This window comes from Moschus berezovskii, chromosome 15 (genome assembly GCF_049115385.1).
Source record: "Moschus berezovskii isolate FMDL1 chromosome 15, NW_MosBer_1.0, whole genome shotgun sequence".
NCBI classification, from domain to species: Eukaryota; Metazoa; Chordata; class Mammalia; order Artiodactyla; family Moschidae; genus Moschus; species Moschus berezovskii.
In genome coordinates this window covers 88,018,944-88,041,567 of record NC_142474.1, presented here as the reverse complement: position 1 = coordinate 88,041,567, position 22,624 = coordinate 88,018,944, and positions in this window count along the sequence as shown.

Here is a 22,624-nt window from a genome sequence, read left to right as displayed (position 1 = left end):
CTACCATTGAGGGGATAATTTTGTGGTGTTTCTCGAATTGCGGCAGAAAATTTGAGGTTCATCTCGAGTTGTGACATGGACATCAGGAAATCGCTCATGTTGCCCCATGGAAGTCAGGTCTCCTATCGTGTTGGAAGGGGAACCTCGGGATTCCTCTATAAGGAGCAGCAGAGGAATAGGGCCGCATATATCGTTGAGTAAGTCAACTCTTTGTTCTTCTCCAGTTTAGACAGGGATCTCACGGTTGCTCTCAAAATTCTCCAGGGTATTCAGGACTCGTCTCTTGTTCAGACATGGATCTGCGCTTTCTTCTCTACTTGTAAAATGGGTGTTAGGCCACATTAGATTTGAATTTCTACCTGGAGATTGTATCGAGTATCCTCGGGGAGTCAGGTCTCCACTCGTCTTGTGAGTTGATACTCGAGGATACATTTAAATCTGTGCAGTAGAATCACAAAATATCTCGAGTGGGTGGTGACATCCGTACCTTTTCCATTTGTGTTTTGAAAACCTGGGGATCCTCCCGAGTTTTAACGTGGCACCCGCCTTGTCGTACTGTGTGAACGGAACGTTCGGATTCCATTCCAGAAAAATCAGAGGAATCCATTCTCATCTGGGAAATAGGAATGGAAAACGGGGCAATTTGTCAGTGTGTCAGGAAGCTCGGTGTTCCTCTCGATTGGGGCTGTGTATGTCGGTTTAATATTTGAGTTGCATAAAGTATGTTAAGTAACCTGTCGAGTTTCAAGCAGGAATGTGGAATTTCTCTTGCGAATCTGCAACGGAAGTGTTCCTCACCTTGCATTGATGGCAGAATTTTTGTTTTTTCTCGAGTGGTGGCGGGAAGCTTGGACTCCCTCTGGAGTTGCACTGGGGACTCCAAGAACTCGCTCGTGTTGCTTCAGGGAAGTCATTTCCCCTTTTATTTTGGAAGGGGAACTTCGGGTTTTCTCTCGAGCAGTTAAATTGGAATAGGGCCTCATCTCGCCTTTAGTCCGTTAATTGTGTGCTCCTCTCCAGTGAGGACAGATATGTTAGGTAACTTTTTGAGCCGAATAAAGGGTGTCAAGTACCCATTTTAGTTTCAAGTGGGAATTTGAGATTTCTCTTGAGATTCTGCAGCAGAAATTTTCCTCATCTCACATTGATGGGGGAATGTTGTAGTTTTTCTTGAGTTGCGGCGGAAATATTGGGGTTCCTCTCAAGCTGCGATGGGGATCTAAGGAACTCGCTCACGTCGTCCCAGGAAAGTTAGGTCTACTTTGCTTTTGGAAGGGGAAACTCGGATTTCTGCTCCAGGCTCGGGAGAGGAATAGGCCCTCATCTAGTGTTATGTACATAAAGTTTGTGTTCTGCTTTAATGTGGACAGCTATGTCGGGAATGATTTTGGATCACATAATGGTTTCAAGTACCTGTTCAAGTTTCAAGCGGGAATGTGGGATTTCTCTGGAGTCTCTTCAGCAGAAAAGTTCCTCATCTTTCATTGAGGGGATAATTATGTGGTATTTCTGGAGTTGCGGCGGGAAGCTTGGGCTTCTCTTGAGTTGCGATGGGGAACTCAGGAACTCGCTCATTTTTCCCCAGGGACATCAGTTCCCCTATCGTGTTGGAAGGGGAATCTCGGGATTCCACTCGAGGTGCAGCAGAGGAATGGGGCTGGAGCTAGCGTTGAGTAGGTCAACTGTGTGTTCCTTGCCCGGCGGCAACAGGGATCTTGGGGTTGCTCTCAAATTTCACCTGGGGAGTCAGGCCTCGTCTTTTGTTCCGACATGGGACTCCGCTTTCTTCTCGTGTTGTAAAACGGGTGTTAGGCCACATTAGAGTTCAATTTGTACCTGGAGATTGTATCGAGTATACTCCGGAAGTCAGATCTCCACTCATCGTGTGAGTTGATACTCGAGCATACATTTGAATCTGCACAGTAGAATCAGACAATATTTCGAGTGGGTGGTGACATCCGTATCTTTTCCATTTGTGTTTTGAAAACCTGGGGATCCTCCCGAGTTTCAATGTGGTACCCGCCTCCTCGTACTGTTCAACCTAAACGTCCAGATTCCATTCCAGAGAAAGCAGAGGAATGATTTCCCATCTGGAAAAGAGGACTGGAAATTGGGGCAATTTGCCACTGTGGCAGATAATTCAGAGTTCCTTGGATTGGGGCTGTGTATTTTGCTTTAATTTCTGAGTCATATAAAGGATGTTAAGTATCCTGTCGAGTTTCAAGCTGGAATGTGGAATTTTTCTTGCAAAACTGCAATAGAAGTGTTCCTCACCTCGCCTTGAGGGCAGAATCTTTGTTTTTTCTCAAGTTGAGTAGGGAAGCTTCGGTTCCCTCTCAAGTTGAGCCGAAGACCTCAGGAACTCGCTCGTGTTGCTTCAGTGAAGTCATTTCCCTTTTTGTGTTGGAAGGGGAACTTCGGGATTAAATGGGAATAGGGCCTCATCTCGAGTTGAGTCCGTAAATTGTGTGCTCCTCTCCAGTGGGGACGGCTATGTTAGGGAACGTTGTGAGTCCCATAAAGGGTGTCAAGTACCCATTCAAATTTCAAGTGGGAATGTGGGATTTCTGTTGAGATTCTGCAACAGAAATGTTCCTCATCTCGCATTGATGGGGGAATGTTGTCGTTTCTCTTGAGTTGCAGCAGAAAGCGTGGGGTTCCTCTCGATGTGTCACGGGGACATCAGGAACTCGCTCGCATTGTCCAAGGGAAGTTAGCTTTCCTGTGCTGTTGGAAGGGGAACTTCAGGATTCCTCCCAAGGCTCGGGAGAGGAATAGGGCCGCGCCTAGTGTTGTGTACGTAAATTGTGTGCTCCCCTTTAATGTGGAAGGCTATGTCGGGGAAGTTTCTGGGTCGCATAAAGGGTGTCAAGTACCCGATCGAGTTTCAAGTGGGAATGTGGGATATCTCTTGAGACTCTGCAGCGGAAAGGTTCCTCATCTCGCATTGAGGGGTAATTATGTGGTGTTTCTCGATTTGCGGCGGGAAGCTTGGGGTTCTTCTCGACTTGTGATGGGTACCTTAGGAACTTGTGCGTGTTGCCCCAGGGAAGTCAGTTTTCCTATCGTGTTAGAAGGGGAAACTCGGGATTCCACTTGAGGTGCAGCAGAGGAATAGGGCCGCATCTACCATTGAATGGGTCAACTGTGTGTTCCTTGCCAGGGGCGACAGGAATCTGGGGTTGTTCTCAAAATTCACCTGGGGAGTCAGGCCTCATTTCTTGTTCAGACATGGATCTGCGCTTTCTTCTCGAGTTGTAAAAAGGGTGTTATGCCACTTTGGAGTTGAATATGTACCTGGAGATTTGTTGAGTACGCTCGGCGAGTCAGGTATCCTCTCGTCTTGTGAGTTGATACTCGAGGATACATTTGAATCTGTGCAGTAGAATCAAACAATATCTCGAGTGGGTGATGACATCCGTACCTTTTCCATTTGCGTTTTGAAAACTTCTGGATCCTCCCGAGTTTCAATGTGGTACCCGACTCCTCCTACTGTGCAACCAGAACGTCCACACTCCTTTCCAGAGAAAGCAGAGGAATCCACTATCATCTGGAAAAGAGGACTGGAAATCGGGACAATTTGTCAGTGTGGCGTATATCTCGGTGTTCCTCTCAATGGGTGCTGTGTATGTCGGTTTAATTTTTGAGTCGCATAAAGGATGATAAGTAACCTGTCCAGTTTCAAGCGGGAATGTGGAATTTCTCTTGTGAATCCGCAACGGTAGTGTTCCTCATTTCGACTTGATGGCAGAATTTTGTATTTTCTGGAGAGGCGGCGGGAAGATTGGGCATCCTCTGGAGTATCCCCGGGTACCTCAGGAACTCACTTGTGTTGTTTCAGGGAAGCCATTTCCCCTTTTACGTTGGAAGGGGAACTTCCGGATTACTATAGATCCATTAAATGTCACTAGTGCCTCATCTTGAGTTGAGTCCGTAAATTGTGTGCTCCTCTCCAGGTGGGACGGCTATGTTAGGGAACATTTGAGGCACACAAATGGTGTCAAATACCCGTTCGAGTTTCAAGTGGGAATGTGGGATTTCTCTTGAGATTCTGCAGCAGAATATTTCCTCATCTCGCATTGATGGGGAAACGTTTTCGTTTTCCGAGCTGCAGCGGAAAGCTTCGGCTCCCTCTCGAGTTTCGACGGGGACCTCAGGAACTCAGTCGCATTGTCCCAGTGAAGTTAGGTTTCCTTTGCTGTTAGAAGGGGAACCTCCAGATTCCTCTCGAGGCACGGGAGAGGAATAGTGCCGCATCTAGTGTTGCATATGTAAATTGTGTGTTCCACTTCTATGTGGACGGCTATGTCGGGGACGTTTTTGGGTCACATAAGGGTGTCAAGTACCCGTTCGAATTTCAGGTGGGAATGTGAGATTTCTCTTGAGATTCTGTTGCAGAAAATTTCCTCATCTCGCATTGATGGGGGAATGTTGTCGTTTCTCTCCAGATTCAGGGGAAAGTTTGGGGTTCCTCTTGATTTGCCACGGGGACCTCAGGATCTTGCTCGCGTCATCCCAGGGAAGTTAGCTCTCCTTTGCTGTTGGAAAGAAAACTTCTGTATTGGAATAGTGCCGCAGGTAGTGTTGTGTACGTAAAATTGTGCTCCGCTTCAATGTGGATGGCTATGTTGGGGAAGTTTAAGGGTCACATAAAGGGTGTCAAGTACCTGTTTGAGTTTCAAGTGAGAATGTGGGGTTTCTCTTGAGACTGTGCAGTGGAAAATTTCCTCATCTCGCATTGACGGATAATTATGTGGTGTTTCACGAGTTGCAGCGGAAAGCTTGGGGTTCTTCTCGAGTTGTGACAGGTACCTCAGGAACTCGCTCTTCTTGCCCCAGGGAGGTCAGTTCTCCTATCGTGTTGGAAAGGGAACCTCGGGATTCTACTCGAGGCGCAGCAGAGAAATGAGGCCACATCTAGTGTTGAGTCGGTCAATTGTGTGTTCCTTGCCAGGGGCAACAGGGATCTCGGGGTTGTTCTCAAAATTCACCTGGGGAGTCAGGCCTCGTCTCTTGTTCAGACATGGACCTGTGCTTTCTTCTCGAGTTGTAAAATGGGTGTTAGGCCATATTAGATTTGAATTTGTACCTGGAGATATATCGAGTATGCTCGGGGAGTCAGGTCTCCATTCGTCCTGTGAGTTGATATTCGAGGATACATTTGAATCTATGCAGTAGATTCAGACAATATCTCGCGTGGTTGGTGACATCCATATCTTTTGTATTTGTGTCTTGAAAACCTGGGGATCCTCCCGAGTTTCAAAGTGGTACCAGGCTCCTCGTAATGTGTGACTGGAACGTCCGGATTCCATTCCAGAGAAAGCAGAGGAATCGACTGTCATCTGGAAAAGAGGAATTGAAATCAGGGCAATTTGTCAGTGTGGTAGATAAATCGGTTTTCCTTCCGATTGGGCCTGTGTATGTCGGTTTAGTTTTTGAGTCGCATAAAGGATGTTAAGTAACCTGTCGAGTTTCAAGCGGGAATGTGGAATTTCTCTTGCAAATCTGCAACGGAAGTTTTCCTCATCTCGACTTGATGGCAGAATCTTTGGTTTTTCTGGAGAGGCGGCGGGAAACGTGGGCTCCCTCTGGAGTTTCCCCGGGTACCACAGTAACTCGCTCGTATTGTTTCAGAGAATTCATTTCCCCTTTTATGTTGGAAGGGGAACTTTCGGATTACTCTCATTCCTTTAAATGGGAATAGGGCCTCATCTCGAATTGAGTTCATTAATTGTGTGCTCCTCTCCAGGTGGGACGGATTTTTTAGGGAACTTTTTGAGTCACATAAAGGGTGTCAATTACCCGTTCGAGTTTCAAGTGGGAATGTGAGATTTCTCTTGAGTTTCTGAAGCAGAAAATGTCCTCATCTCGCATTGATGGGGAATTGTTTTCGTTTTTCTGGAGTTGAAGCGGAAATTTTCGACTCCCTCTCGAGTTGGGACGGCGACCTCAGGAACTTGCTCGCGTTGTCCCAGGGAAGTTAGGTCTCCTTTCGTGTTGGAAGGGGAACCACGGGATTCATCTTGAAGTGCGGTAGAGGAATTGGGCCCCATCTAGTGTTGAGTATGTAAATGGTGTGCTCCTCTTCAATCTGGACGGATATTTTGGGGAAGTTTTCAGGTCGCATAAAGGGTGTCAGGTACCTGATCGAGTTTCAAGCGGGAATTTGGGATTTCTCTTGAGACTCTGTGGTGAAAATATTCCTCATCTCTCATTGAGGCGAAAATTTTGTGGTGTTTCTCGATTTGCGGTGGGAAGCTTCGAGTTGCTCTCGAGTTGCGACGGAGATCTCAAGAACTGTCTCACCTTGTCCCACGGAAGTTAGCTCTCCTGTGCTGTTGGAAGGGGAACCTCAGGATTCCTCTCAAGGCTTGGGAGAGGAATAGGGCTGTGTCTAGTGTTGTGTACCTAAATTGTGTGCTCCCCTTTAATGTGGAAGGCTATGTCGGGGAAGTTTCTGGGACGCATAAAGGGTGTCAAATACCCGATCGAGTTTCAAGTGGAAATGTGGGATTTCTCTTGAGACGCTGCAGCTGAAAAGATCCTCGTCTTGCATTGTGGGGTAATTATGTGGTGTTTCTCGATTTGCGGCAGGAAGCTTGGGGTTCTCGAGTTGTGACGGGTACCTCAGGAACTCGCGCGTGTTGCCCCAGGGAAGTCAGTTCTCCTATCTTGTTGGAAGGGGAACCTCGGATTTCCACTCGAGGTGCAGCAGAGGAATAGGGCCGCATCTACCATTGAATGGGTCAACTGTGTGTTCCTTGCCAGGGGCGACAGGGATCTGGGGTTGTTCTCAAAATTCACCTGGGGAGTCAAGCCTCGTTTCTTGTTCAGACATGGAATTTCCCATTCTTCTCGAGTGTTAAAACTGGTGTTAGGCCACTTTAGAGTTGAATATGTACCTGGCGAATTGTCGAGTATGCTCGGGAATCAGGTCTCCTCTCGTCTTGTGAGTTGATACTCGAGGATATCTGTGCAGTAGAATGAAACAATATCTCGAGTGTGTGGTGACATCCGTATCTTTGCCATTTGGGTTTTGAAAACTTGTGGATCCTCCCGAGTTTCAATGTGGTACCCGATTCCTCCTACTGTGCTACTGGGATGTCCGGATTCCATTCCAGAGAAAGCAGAGGAATCGACTCTCATCTGAAAAAGACGACTGGAAATCAGGGCAATTTGTCAGTGTGGCAGATAACTCGGTGTTCCTCTCCATGGGGGCTGTGTATTTCTGTTTAAATTTTTAGTCGCATAAAGGATGTTAAGTAACCTGTTGAGTTTCAAGCGGGAATGTGGAATTTCTCTTGCGAATCTGCAATGGAAGGGTTCGTCATCTCGATTTGAGGGCAGAATCTTTGCATTTTTCGAGTGGCAGCAGGAACATTGGGCTCCCTCTGGAGTTTCCAAAGGTACCTCAGCAACTCCTCATGTTGCTTCAGTGAAGTCATTTCCCCTTTTATTGTGGAAGGGGAACTTCCGGATTACTCCTGACCCGTTAAATGGGAATAGGGCCTCATCTCAAGTTGAGTCCATAAATTGTGTGCCTCTCTCCAGGTGGGAAGGCTATGTTAGGGAACTTTTTTAGTCACATAAAGGGTGTCAAATACATGTTTGGGTTATAAGTGGGAATGTGGGATTTCTTGTGAGATTCTGCAGCAGAAAATTTTCTCATCTCCCTTTGATGGAGAAACATTTTCGATGGGGACCTCAGGAACTCGCTCGAGTTTACCTAGGCAAGTTAGGTCTCCTTTGCTGTTGGAAGGGGAACCTCTGTATACCTCTCCATGCCCGGGAGAGGAATAGGGCCTCATCTAGTGTTTTGTATGTAAATTGTGTGCTCTGCTTCAATGTGGATGGATACATCAGGGAAGATTTTGGTTCACATAAAGGGTGTGAAGTACCCCTTCGAGTTTCAAGCGGGAATTTGGGATTTCTCTTGCGACTCTGCAGCGGAAAATTGCTCATCTCGCATTGAGGGGATAATTTTGTCATGTTTCTCGAGTTGAGGAGGGAAGATTGGGTTTCTTCTTGTGTTGCGACAATGACCTAAGGAACTCGCTTGTGTTGCCCCAGGGAAGTCAGGTCTCCTATCGTGTTGGAAGGGGAACCTCGGGATTCCTCTCGAGGCCCAGCAGAGGCATAAGGCCGCACATAGCGTTGAGTCGGTCTATTCTGTGTTACTTCCCATGGGCTACAGGGTTCTCGGGGTTGATATCAAAGTACACCTGGGGAGTCAGGCTCGTCTCTTGTTCAGACATGGAACTCCGCTTTCTTCTCGAGTTGTAAAATGGGTGTTATGCCACATTAGAGTGGGATATGTACCTGGTGATTGTATCGAGTATGCTTGGCGAGTCAGGTCTCCACTTGTCTTGTGAGTTGATTCTTGAGGATAGAATCAGAATCACAATCAGAAATCAGAATCAGAAAATATCTCGAGTGGGTGATGACATGAAAATCTTTTCCATTTGTGTTTTGAAAATTTAGGTATCCTGCCGAGTTTCAGCCTGGTACCCGCCTCCTCATATTGTGCGACCAGAACGTCCACATTCCATTCCAGAGAAAGCAGAGGAATCGACTCTCATCTGGAAAAGAGGACTGGAAAACCGGGCAATTTGTCAGTGGGGCAGGAAACTCGGTGTTCCTCTTGATTGGGGCTGTGTATGTCGGTTTAATTTTTTTTCCTCTTTTTTGATAGTGTTGGTTTTTTTTCTCTTATTTTTTATTGTTTTTTAATTTTTCTTTTTTTAAAATTTATTTTTTTGGAGGCAAATTACCTTACATTAATATATTGGTTGGTTTTGCCATCCATTGACACGAATCCGCCCCGGGTGTACATGTGTTCCCTTTCTTGAACCACCCTCCCACTTCCCTCTTCCCCATATCCTCCCTCCAGGTTATCCCCATGCACCAGCTCCAAGCATCCTGTATCACGTGTCGAAGCTGGACTGGTCACATATGATAATATACATGCTACAATGCCGTTCGCCATGATCATCCCACCTTCACCCTCTCCCACAGAGTCCCAAAGACTGTTTTATATACCTATGTCTCTTTTGCAGTGTCGTATACAGGGTTAATGTTACCATCTCTCTAAATTCCATATATAAGTGTTAGTATACTGTATTGGTGTTTTTCTTTCTGGCTTACTTCACTCTGTATAATAGGCTCCAATTTCATCCACCTCATTAAAACTGATTCAAATGCATTCTTTTTGATGGTTGAAAAATATTCCATTGTGTATATGTACCAAAGCTTTCCTATCCATTCATCTGCAGATGGACATCTAGGTTGCTTCCATGTCCTGGCTATTATAAACTGTGATGCAATGAACATTGGAGTACATGTGTCTCTTTCAATTCTGGTTTCCTCGGTGTGTATGCCCAGGAATGCGATTGCTGGATCATATGGCAGGTCGATTTCCAGTTTTTGAGGAATCTCCACACTGTTCTCCATAGTGGCTGTACTAGTTTGCATTCACACCAACAGTGTAAGAGGGTTCCCTTTTCTCCACACCCTCTCCAGCATTTGTTGCATGTAGACTTTTGGATAGCAGCCATTCTGACTGTTGTAAAATGGTATCTCATTGTGGTTTTGACTTGCATTTCTCTGATTATGAGTGATGTTGAGCATTTTTTCATGTGTTTGTAAGCCATCTTTATGTCCTCTTTGGAGAAATGTCTGTTTAGTTCTTTGGCCCATTTTTTGATTGGTTCTCTTATTTTTCTGGAATTGAGCTGCAGGAGCTGCTGGTATATTTTGGAGATTAATCCTTTATCAGTTGTTTCATTTGCTATTATTTTCTCCCATTCTGCAGGCTGTCTTTTCACCTTGCTTATAGTTTCCTTTGCTGTGCAGAAGCTTTTGATTTTAATGAGGTCCCATTTGCTTATTTTTGCCTTTATTTCCAATATTCTGGGAGGTGGGTCTTGGAGGATCCTGCTGTGAATTATGTCAGAGAGTGTTTTGCCTATGTTCTCCTCTAGGAGTTTTATAGTATCTAGTCTTACATTTAGCTCTCTAATCTATTTTGAGTTTATTTTGGTGTATCGTCTTAGGAAGTGTTCTAGTTTCATTCTTTTACAAGTGGCTGACCAGTTTTCCCAGCACCACTTTTTAAAGAGACTGTCTTTTCTTCATTTTATATTCTTGCCTCCTTTATCGAAGATAAGGTGTCCATAGGTGCATGGATTTATCTCTGGGCTTTCTATTTTGTCCCATTGATCTATGTTTCTGTCTATATGCCATTACCATACTGTCTTGATGACTGTGGCTCTGTAGCAGAGCCTGAAGTCCAGCAGGTTAATTCCTCCAGTTCCATTTTCTTCTTCAAGATTGCTTTGACTATTCGAAGTTTTTTGTATTTCCATACAAATTGTGAGATTATTTGTTCTAGTTCTGTGAAAAATATCATTGGTAGCTTGATAGGGATTGCATTGAATGTATAAATTACTTTGGGTATTATACTCATTTTCACAATATTTATTCTTCCAATCCACTAACACGGTATATTTCTCCATCTATTAGTGTCCTCTTTGATTACTTTCACTAGTGTTTTATAGTTTTCTATGTACAAGTCTATTGTTTCCTTAGGTAGATATATTCCTAAGTATTTAATTCTTTTCGTTGCAACAGTGAATGGAATAATTTTCTTAATTTCTCTTTCTATTTTCTCATTATTAGTGTATAGGAATAAAATGGGTTTCTGTGTGTTGATTTTATATCCTGAAACTTTACTGTATTCATTGATTAGCTCTAGTAGTTTTCTGGTAGAGTCTTTAGGGTTTTCTGTGTAGAGGATCATGTCATCAGCGAACAGTGAAAGTTTTACTTCTTCTTTTAGAATTTGTATTCCTTTTATGTCCTTTTCTGCTCTGATTGCTGTAGCCAAAACTTCCAGAACTATGTTGAATAGTAGTGGTGAGAGTGGGCACCCTTGTCTTGTTCCTGACTTTAGGGGAAATACTTTCAGTTTTTCACCATTGAAGATATTGTTTGCTGTGGGTTTGTCATACATAGCCTTTATTATGTTGAGATATGTCCCTTCTATTCCCACTTTCTGGCGAGTTTTTATCATAAATGGATGTTGTATTTTGTCAAAGGCTTTCTCTGCATCTATAGAGATAATCATATGATTTTCAGTTTTCAGCTTGTTAATGTGGTGTATTACGTTGATTGATTTGCGGATATTGAAGAATCCTTGCATTGCTGGGATAAAGCCCAATTTGTCATGATGTGTGATCTTTTAATGTGTTGGATTCTGATTGCTAGAATTTTGTTAAGGATTTTTGCATCTATATTCCTCAGTGATATTGGCGTGTAGTTTTCTTTTTTTGTGTGATCTTTACCAGGTTTTGGGATTAGGGTGATTGTGGCCTCTTAGAATGAGTTTGGAAGTTTCCCTTCCTCAGCAATTTTCTGGAAGAGTTTGAGTAGAATAGGTGTTAGCTCTTCTCTAAATTTTTGGTAGAATTCAGCTGTGAAGCCGTCTGGACCTGGGCTTTTGTTTGCTGGAAGATTTCCGATTATTTCTTCTAGTTCAGTGCTTGTGATGGGTCTGTTCAGATTTTCTATTTCTTCCTGGTTCAGTTTTGGCAAGGTGTACTTTTCTAGGAATTTGTCCATTTCTTCCAAGTTATTAATTTTATTGCCATATGATTGCTGATAGTATTCTCTAATAACCCTTTGTATTTCTGTGTTGTCAGTTGTGATCTCTTCATTTTCATTTCTAATTTTATTGATTTGGTTCTTTCTCCTTTGTTTCTTGATGAGTCTGGCTAGTGGTTTGTCAATTTTATTTTCCTTCTCAAAAACCAGCTTTTGGCTTTGTTAATTTTTGCTATGGTCTCTTTTGTTTGTTTTCCATTTATCTCTGCCCTAATTTTTACGATTGCTTTCCTTCTACTGATGCTGGGGTTCTTCATTTCTTCCTTTTCTAGTTGCTTTAGATGTAGAGTTAGGTTATTTGGTTGACTTATTTCTTGTTTCTTGACGTGTGCCTCTATTACTGTGAACTTCCCCCTTAGCACTGCTTTTACAGTGTCCCAGAGACTTAGAGTTGTTGTGTTTTCATTTTCATTCATTTCTACACATATTTTGATTTCTCTTTTGATTTCTTCTATTATTTGTTCATTATTCAGCAGCATGTTGTTCAGCGTCCATATGTTGGCATTTTTCATAGTTTTTCTCCCGTAATTGAGATCTAATCTTACTGCATTGTGGTCAGAAAAGATGCTTGGAATGATTTCAGTTTTTTTTAATTTACTAAGGCTAGATTTATGGCCCAGGATGTGATCTATCCTGGAAAAGGTTCCGTGTGCGCTTAAGAAAAAGGTGACATTCATTGTTTTGGGGTGAAATGTCCTAAAAAGATCTATTAGGTCGAACTGGTCTATTGTATCATTTAAAGTTTGTGTTTCCTTGTTAATTTTCTGTTTAGTTGATCTAACCATAGATGTAAGTGGGGTATTACAGTCTCTCACTATTATTGTGTTATTGTTAATTTCCCTTTTCATACTTGTTAGTAATTGTCTTACATATTGCGTTGCTCATATGTTGGGTGCATAAATATGTATAATTGTTATATCTTCTTCTTTTTGATTGATCCTTTGATCATTATTTAGTTTCCTTCTTTGTCTCTTTTCACAGCCTTTGTTTTAAAATCTATTTTATCTGATATGAGTACTGCTACTCCTGCTTTCTTGTCGTCTCTATTTGAGTGGAATACCTTTTTCCAGCCCTTCACTTTCACTCTGTATGTGTCCCTCGTTTTGAGGTGGGTCTCTTGTAGACAACATATATGGGGATCTTGTTTTTGTATCCATTCAGCCAGCCTTTGTCTTTTGGTTGGGGCATTCAACCCATTTATGTTTAAGGTGATTATTGATAAGTATGATCCTGTTGCCATTTTCTTTATTGTTTTGGGTTCGAGTTTATATACCCTTTCTGTGTTTCCAGTCTAGAGAAGATCCTTTAGTATTTGTTGGAGAGCTGGTTTGGTGATGCTGAATTCGCTCAGCTTTTGCTTGTTTGTAAAGCTTTTGATTTCTCCCTCATATTTGAATGAGATCCTTGCTGGGTACAGTAATCCGGGCTGTAGGTTATTTTCTTTCATCACTTTAAGTATGTCTTGCCATTCCCTCCTGGCCTGAAGAGTTTCTGCGGAAAGATCAGCTCTTATCCTTATGGGTATTCCCTTGTGTGTTATTTGGTGTTTTTCCCTTGCTGCTTTTAATATTTGTTCTTTGTGTTTGATCTTTGTTAATTTAATTAATATGTGCCTTGGAGTATTTCGCCTTTGGTTTAACCTGTTAGGGACTCTCTGTGTTTCTCGGACTTGGGTGATTATTCCATTCCCCATTTTAGGGAAATTTTCAACTATTATCTCCTAAAGTATTCTCTCATGGTCTTTCTTTTTGTCTTCTTCTTCTGGGACTCCTATGATTCGAATGTTGGGGCATTTAATATTGTCCCATATGTCTCTAATACTGTCCTCATTTCTTTTAATTCATTTTTCTTTTTCCGTCTCTGTTTCATTTATTTCTACAGCTCTATCTTCTAGCTCGCTTATCCCTTCTTCTGCCTCCGTTATTGTACTGTTTGTTCCCTCCAGAGTGTTTCTGATCTCATCTGTTGCATTATTCATTGTATCTTGACTCTTTTATTTCCTCTAATTCCTTATTGAACATTTCTTGCATCTTCTCAATCCTTTTCTTCAGTTTATTTATCTGTAACTCCATTTTTCTTTCCAGATTTTGAATCATTTTCACAAGTAAAATTCGAAATTCTTTATTGGGTAGGTTCCCTATATCTTCCTTTTTGTTTGTGTTGGTGGGCATTTATCCTGTTCCTTTACTTGCTGGGTATTTCTCTGCCTCTTCATCTTGCTTATATTGCTGTGTTCTGGGTGGTTTTTCCGTCTTCTGGCAGTTTGTGGAGTTCTCTTTATTATGTAGTTACCTGGTTGTGTGTGGGTTTGGATGGGTGACTTGTCAAGGTTCCCTGGTTAGGGAAGCTTGTGTCGATGTTCTGGTGGGTGGAGCTGGATTTCTTCTCTCTGGAGTGAAATGAAGTGTCCAGTAATGAGTTTGAGATGTCAGTGGGTTTGGAGTGGCTTTGGGCAGCCTGTATATTGAAGCTTAGTGTTATTCCCCTGTGTTGCTGGATAGTTTGCCTAGTATGTCTTTCACTGAAACTTGTTGAAACTTGGGTTGTGCCTGGTTTCAGTGTAGGTATGGAGGCATTTGATAAGTACATATCAATTAAAGTTCTCTGGAACAGGAGAACTCTGGTGTTCTCAGGATTTGGCCTTAAGCCTCTGCCTCTGGTTTTCAGTCTTATTCTTGCAGTAGGCTCAAGGCTTCTCCCTCTGTTACATCCAAGGCAGTTCCTTCTGTTGAAAAAGCTCTTCTGTTTTCTGGTCTCCTCCGTGTCTAATTCCTGTCCTGACACCAGGATGCAGTGGTGGACACTTTTTTTTTTCCCCAGCTCACCTATTCAGTCCTGCTATGGGGAGGGAGGAACAGCTAACAAATATCCCTGTTGTCTGTGGGGAGTGCTCGCAGTGTCTCGGCTGCACTGGGAATGCTCCCACTCGAGGCGTGTGTGCTTTCCCTGTTTATGCTGCTTAGGCTTTAGGTTGCTCTGCTGGGAGCTGTCCGTGGCTGGCGCTGGGTTGCATGCACTTCCCTGCTCTGAGCGGCTCAGGTTCAGGTCCTCGGGTACTCAACAAAGGCACAAATGTGCCTGGGTCTGCGTTTTGTGCCTTCCCCGGTCCTAGCAGCCCAGTGAACAGACGTTTGGCGAGCACAGTCGCTGTAACTTATCGCCATCCTGGTCCCTGCCCTCGGTTTTCTGGGAGTACAACCGGTGCACTTTCTCAGGCGGATATCGACAGGCCCAAACCCAAGAAGTCCTAGCCAGCAAGGAAACCTGCCTGCAACTTGGCACATGAAGCCTCTCTGGGGCCGCGGCTGCACTCGCCCCAGCGCTGGCTGCCCTCCCAGCCCGCGTCGGCGGGAGCTGGGGGATGGGCCACCTGCTGCAGCTCGCTCCACTCAGCGCCCAGTTCTGTGGGCAGGGCTGGCGGAGTTCTGGGTTGGGGCTTTTCGCAGGCTTTTCCTAGCCTTTTAGCTTTTTAGCTGTAATTTCTGCTTTGGTATCTTAAGTTTGAGCCCTCAGTTTGCCCTGGGGCGTTCAAGCCCTGTTCTCACTCTAAGCGCCACTGCCCGCGCCTCCCTGCCCATCCCCCGCCTACTAGTGAGGGGTTCGGGCATCTGCGCCGCTTCTCTGCTGAGAGTTTCCTCTGGGAACTTAGTCTGTGAGTTTTAATTATGTATGTCTTTTGTCTCCCAGTTATGCAGCCGTCTGAGATTACACTCGCCAGTGTTTCCAGGTGTTTGGAAACTTCTCTCTTTTTTTTTTTAAGCCTCCCTTCCCAGGACGGAACTCTGTCCCTCCCTCTTTTGTCTCACTTTTAATCTTTTTATCTATTTCCTACCTCCTTTTAACGACAATGGGCTGCTTTTCTGAGTGCCTGATGTCCTCTGCCGGTATTCAGAAGTTGTTTTGTGGGATTTACTCAGCGTTCAAATGTTCTTTTGTTGATTTTGTAGGGGAGAAAGTGGTCGTCCCGTCCTATTCCTCCGTCATCTTCCCGTGCTCCCCGGTTTAATTTTTGAGTTGCATAAAGGATGTTAAGTAACCTGTTGAGTTTCAGGCGGGAATGTGGAATTTCTCTTTCGAATCTACAACGGCAATATTCCTCACTTCGCCTTGAGGGCAGAATCTAGTAGTTCTTCTCGAGATGCGGCGGGAAGCTTGGGTTCCCCCTCGAGTTGTGACGGGGACCTCAGGAACTCGATCTTGTTGCTTCAGGCTATTCAGGTCCCCTTTTGTGTTGGAAGGGGAACTTCGGGTTTAACTCGAGCCGTTAAATGGGAATAGGGCCTTATCTCGTGTTGAGTCTGTAAACTGTGTGCTCCTCTCCAGAGGGGACGGATATGTTAGGGAACATTTTGAGGCGCACAAAGGGTGTCAAGCACCCATTCGAGTTTCAAGCGGGAAGGTGGGATTTCTCTTGAGAATCTGCAGCAGAAAATTTCCTCATCTCGCGATGATGGGGAAATGTTGTCGTTTCTCTCGAGTTGCAGCGGAAAGCTAGGGGTTCCCCTCTAGTTGCGATGGGGACCTCAGGAACTCGTTCGCATTGTCCCAGGGAAGTTAGGTCTCCTTTCGTGTTGGAATTGGAACCATGGTATTCCTCTCGAAGCACAGTAGAGGAATTGGGCCCCATCTAGTGTTGAGTATGTAAGTGGTGTGCGCTTCTTCAATCTGGACAGCTATGCTGGGGAAGATTTTGGGTCGCATAAAGGGTGTCAGGTACCCAATCGAGTTTCAAGCGGGAATTGGGGATTTCTCTTGAGACTCTTCAGCAGAAATATTCCTCAACTTTCATTGAGGGCATAATTTTGTGGTGTTTCTTGTGTTGCGGCGGGAAGCCTGGGATTCTTCTCGAGTTGCAACAGGGACCTCAGGAACTAGCTCGAGTTGCCCAAGAGAAGTCAGGTCTCCTATTGTATTGGAAGCAGAACCTTGGGATTCCTCTCGTGGTGCAGCAGAGGAATAGGGCCGCATCTAGCATTGAGTCGGTCAACTGTGTATTCCTTGCAAGTGGCAACAGGGATCTCGGGGTTGGTCTCAAAATTCACCTGTGGAGTCAGGCCTCGTCACTTGTTCAGACATGGACCTGTGCTTTCTTCTCGAGGTGTAAAAAGGTTGTTAGGCCATATTAGAGTTGAATTTGTACCTGGAGATTGTATCAAGGATGTTCGGGGAGTCAGGTCTCCACTCATCTTGTGAGTTGATACTCGAGGATTCATTTGAATCAGTGCAGTAGAATCAGACAATATCTCGAGTGGGTGGTGATACCCGTACATTTTCCATCTGTCTTTTAAAAACCTGGGATCCTCCCGAGTTTCAAGGTGGTACCCGCCTCCTCGTACTGTGCAACCAGAACGTCTGGATTCCATTTCACAAAAAGCAGAGGAATCGACTATCATCTGGAAAAGAGGACTGGATATCGGGGCAATTTGTCAGTGTGGCAGATAACTCGGTGTTCCTCTCGATTGAGTCTGTGTATGTTGGTTTAATTTTTGAGTCGCATAAAGGATGTTAAGCAAACTGTCGAGTTTCAATCGGGAATGTGGGATTTCTCTTGAGATTCTGCTACAAAAATGTTCCTCATCTCATACTGATGGAGGAATGTTGTCGTTTTTCTCGAGTTGCAGCGTATAGTTTGGGGTTCCACTCGAGTTGCGACGGGGACCTCAGGAAATCACTCGCATTGTCCCAGGGAAGTTAAGTCTCCTTTAATTTTGGAATGGGAACATCAGGATTCCTCTCCAGGCTCGGGAGAGGAATAGGGCCACATGTAGTGCTGTGTAAGTAAATTGTATGCTCCGCTTCAATGTGGACGACTATGTTGGGGAAGTTTTTGGGTCGGATAAGGGTATCAAGTACCCGTTCGAGTTTTGAGCGGGAATGTTGGATTTCTCTTGAGACTCTGCAGCGGAAAAGTTCGTCATCTTGCATTGAGGGGATAATTATGTGGTGTTTCTCGAATTGCGGCGGGAAGCTTTGGGTTCTCTCGAGTTGCGACAGGGCCCTCAGGAACTCGCTCGTGTTGCTCCATGGAAGTCAGGTCTCCTATCGTGTTGGAAGGGGAATCTCGTGATTCCACTCGAGGCGCAGCAGAGGAATAGTTCCGCATCTTTCGTTGAGTCGGTCAACTGTGTGTTCCTCGCCAGGGGCGACAGGGATCGCCGTGTTGCTCTCAAAATTTACCTGGGGAGTCAGGCCTCGTCTTTTTTTCAGACATGGGACTCTGCTTTTTTCTCGAGTAGTAAAACAGGTGTTAGGCCACATTAAAGTTGAATTAGTACCTGGAGATTGTATCGAGTATGCTCCGGGAGTCAGGTCTCCACTCGTCTTGTGAGTTGATACTCGAGGATACATTTGAATCTGTGCAGTCATATCAGACAATATCTCTAGTGGGTGGGGACATCCGTACTTTTTCCATTTGTGTTTGGAAAATCTGGGTATGCTCCGGAGTTTCGACGTGGTACCCGCCTCCTGTACTGTTCGACCGGAATGTCCGGATTCCATTCCAGAGGAAGCAGAGGCATCGACTCTCATCTGGAAAAGAGGACTGGAAATCGGGGCATTGTGTCAGTGTGGCAGATAACTCGGTGTTCCTCTGGATTGAGACTGTGTATGTCGGTTTAATTTTTGAGTCGCATAAAAGATGTTAAGCATCCTCTCGAATTTCAAGCGGGAATGTGAAATTTCTCTTGCGAATCTGCAACGGATGTGTTCCTCATCTCGCCTTGAGGGCCGAATCCTAGGTTTCTATCGAGTTGCGGCGGGAAACTTCGGTTCCCTCTCGAGTTGCGTTGGGGGCCTCAGGAATTTGCTCATGTTGTCCCAGGGAAGTTAGTTCTCCTTTGCTGTTGGAAGGGGAACATCAGGATTCCTCTCCAGGCTCGGGAGAGGAATAGAGCCACATCTAGTGATGTGTACCTAAATTGTGTGCTCCACTTCAATGTGGAAGGCTATGTCAGGGAAGTTTCTGGGTCTCATAAAGGGTGTCAAGTACCCGTTCGAGTTTCAAGCGGGAATGTGGGCTTTCTCTTGAGACTCTGCAGCGGAAATGTTCCTCATTTCGCATTGAGGGGTGATTATGCATTGGAAGGGGAACCGCGGGATCCTCTGGAGGTGCAGGAGAGTAATAGGGCCTCATCAAGCGTTGAGTCGGTCAACTGTGTGTTCCTTGACAGTGGCGACAGGGATCTCGGGGTTGTTCTCAAAATTCACCTGGGGAGTCAGGCCTCGTTTCTTGTTCAGACATGGAACTGGGCTTTCTTCTCGAGTTATAAAACGGGTGTTAGGCCACATTAGATTTGAATTTGTATTTGGAGATTGAATAGAATATGCTTGGCGAGTCAGGTCTCCACTCATCTTGTGAGTTGATACTCGAGGATATATTTGAATCTATGCAGTAGATTCAGACAATATTTTGAGTGGGTGGCAACATCAGTACCTTTTCCATTTGTGTTTTGAAAACCTGGGGATCCTCCCCAATTTCAAAGTGGTACCTGGCTCCTTGTACTGTGTTACTGGAATGTCCGGATTCCATTCCAGAGAAAGCAGAGGAATCGACTGTCATCTGGAAAAGAGGACTGGAAATCGGGGCAATTTGTCAGTGTAGGAGATTACTCGGCGTTCCTCTCTATTGGGGCTGTGTATGTCGGTTTAATTTTTGAGTTGCATAAAGGATGTTAAGTAACCTGTCGAGTTTCAAGCGGGTATGTGGAAATTCTCTTGTGACTCTTCAACGGAAGTGTTCTCATCTCGCCTTGAGGGCAGAATCTTTGGTTTTTCGCGAGTGGAGGTGGGAAAGTTTGTCTCCCTCAGGAGTTTCCCTGGGCACCTCAAGAACTCGCTCGTGTTGCTTCAGCGAAGTCATTTCCCCTTTTATGTTGGAAGGGGAACTTCCGGATTACTCTCTATCCGTTAAATCGAAATAGGGCCTCATCTCGTGTTGAGTCCATAAATTGTGTGGTCCTCTCCAGGTGGGAAGGATATGTTAGGGAACTTTTTGAGTCGCATACATGATCTCAAGTACCCGTTCGAGTTTTAATTGGGAATGTGAGATTTCTCTTGAGACTCTGCAGCAGAAAATTTCTTCATCTCGCATTGATGGGGGAATGTTTTCGTTTTTCTCGAGTTGCATTGGAAAGTTTCGGCTCCGTCTCGACTTGCGTCGGGGACCTCAGGAACTCGCTTGGGTTGTCTCAGGGAAGTCATTCTCCTTTGATTTTGGATGGGAACCTCAGGATTCTGCTCCCGTCTCGGGAGAGGGATAGGGTCGCATCTAGTGTTATGTATGTAAATTTTTGCTCCGCTTCAATGTGGACGTCTATGTAGGGTAAATTTTTGGGTCGCATAAAGGCTGTCATATACCCTTTCGATTTTCAGTCAGGAATGTGGGATTTCTCTTGAGACTCTGCAGCAGAAATGTTCCTCGTCTCGCTTTGAGGGGATAATTTTGTGGTGTTTCTCCAGTTGCGGCGGGAAACTTGGGGTTCTTCTAGAATTGCGACGGGGATCTCAGGAACTCAATCGTGTTGCCCCACGGAAGTGAGGTCCAATTGTGTTTGAAGGGGAACCTCGGGATTATGTTCAAGGCGCAGTAAAGGAATGGGACAGCATTTAACTTTGAGACGGACAATTGTGTGTTCCTTGACAGAGATGACAGGGATCTAGGGGTTGCTCTGAAAATTCACCTGGGGAATCAGGCCTCGTCTATTGTTCAGACATGGGCTTGCGCTTTCTTCTCGACTTGTAAAAAGGGTGTTAGGCCATATTAGAGTTGAATTTGTACCTGGAGATTGTATCGAGTATGCTCGGCGAGTCAGGACTCCACTCGTCTTGTGAATTGATACTCGAGGATACATTTGAATCTGTGCAGTAGAATCAGACAATATCTCGAGTGGGTGGTGACATCCGTACCTTTTCCATTTGTGGTTTGAAAACTTTGGGATCTTCACGAGTTTCAACGTGGTACCTGCCTCCTCGTACTGTATGACCAGAAGGTCGGGATTCCATTCCAGAGAAAGCAGAGGAATAGACTCTTATCTGGAAAAGAGGACCTGAAAACGGGGCAATTTGTCAGTGTGGCAGGAAAATCACTGTTCCTCTCGATTGGGGCTTGGTATGTCGGTTTATTTTTTGAGTTGCATAAATGATGTTAAGTAACCTGTATAGTTTCAAGCAGGTATGTGGAATTTCTCTTGAGAATCTGCAACGGAAATGTTCCTAATCTAGCCTTGAAGGCAGAATCTTGTGGTTTTTCTCGAGTTGCGGCGGGAAGCTTAGGTTCCTTCTTGAGTTGCACCGTGGACGTCAGGAACTCGCTCATTTTGCTTCAGGGATGTCAGGTCTCCTTTGTGTTGGAAGTGGAACTTCGGGATTACTCTCGAGTCATTAAATGGGAATAGGACCTCATCTCGAGTTGAATCCGTAAACTGTGTTCTCCTCTCCAGTGGGGAAGGCTATGTTAGGGAACTTTTTGAGCTGCATAAAGGGTGTCAAGTACCCGTTCGAGTTTCAAGCGGGAATGTGAGATTTCTCTTGAGATTCTGCAGCAGAAAAGTTCCTCATCTCGCATTGATGTGGTAATGTTTTTGTTTTTCTCAAGTTGCGGCGGAAAACTTGGGCTTCCTCCCGATTTGCATCCGGAACCTCAGGAACTCGCTTGCATTGTCCCAGGGAAGTCAGGTCTCCTTTGCTTTTGAAAGGGGAAACTCAGGATTCCTCTCCAGGCGGAATAGGGCCACATCTAGTGCTGTGTACGGAAATTGTGAGCTCCACTTCAATGTGGAAGGCTCTGATAGGGAACTTTTAGGGTTGCATAACGGTGTCAAGTTCCCAATCAAGTTTCAAGCGGGAATGTGGAATTTCCATTGAGACTCTGCAGCGGAAAAGTTCCTCATCTCTCATTGAGGGGATAATTTTGTGGTGTTTCTCGAGTTGCGGCTGGAAACTTGCGGTTGCTCTTGAGTTGTGACGGGACCTCTGGAACTCGCTCGTTTTGCCCCAGGAAAGTCAGGTCTCCTATCGTGTTGGAAGGGGAACCTCGGGATTCCTATATAAGAAGCAGCAGAGGAATAAGGCTGAATCTATCATTGAGTTGGTCAACTCTTTATTTTCTCCAGTCCAGACAGGGATCTCGCTGTCACTCTCAAAATTCTCCTGGGAATTCAGGCTTGGTCTCTTCTCCAGACATGGAACTGAGCTTTCTCTTGAGTTGTAAAATGAGTGCTAGACCACATTAGAGTTGAATTTGTACCTGGAGATTGTATCGGGTATTATCCGGGAGTCAGGTCTCCGCTCATCTTGTGAGTTGATACAAGACGATACATTGAATCTGTGCGGTAGAATCAGACAATATCTCGAGTGGGTGGTGACATCCGTACCTTTTCCATTTATGGTTTGAAAACTTGGGGATCCTCCCGAGTTTCAAAGTGGTACACGGCTCCTCCTACTGTGCGACCAGAACATCCGGATTCCATTCGAGAGAAAGTAGAGGAATCGACTCCCATCTGGAAAAGAGGACAGGAAATCGGGGCAATTTGACTGTGTGGCAGATAACTCGGTGTTCCTCTTGACTGGGTCTGTGTATGTCGGTTTCATTTTTGATTCACATAAAGGAAATTAAGTAACCTGTTGAGTTTCAATCCGGAATGTGGAATTTCTCTTTTGAATCTGCAAAGGAAATGTTCCTCATCTCGCCATGAGGGCAGAATCTTGTGGTTTTTCCTGACATGCGGCAGGCAACTTGGGCTCCCTCTCGAGTTGTGCCGTGGACTGCAGGAAGTTGCTCGTGGTGCTTCAGGGAAGTCTATTCCCCTTTTGTGTTAGAAGGGGAACTTCGGGTTTACCTCGAGCCGTTAAATGGGAATAGGGCCTCATCTCGTGTTGAGTCCATAAATTGTGTGCTCCTCTCCACGTGGGAAGGATATGTTAGGGAACTTTTTTAATGGCATAAATGTTGTCAAGTACCCTTTAG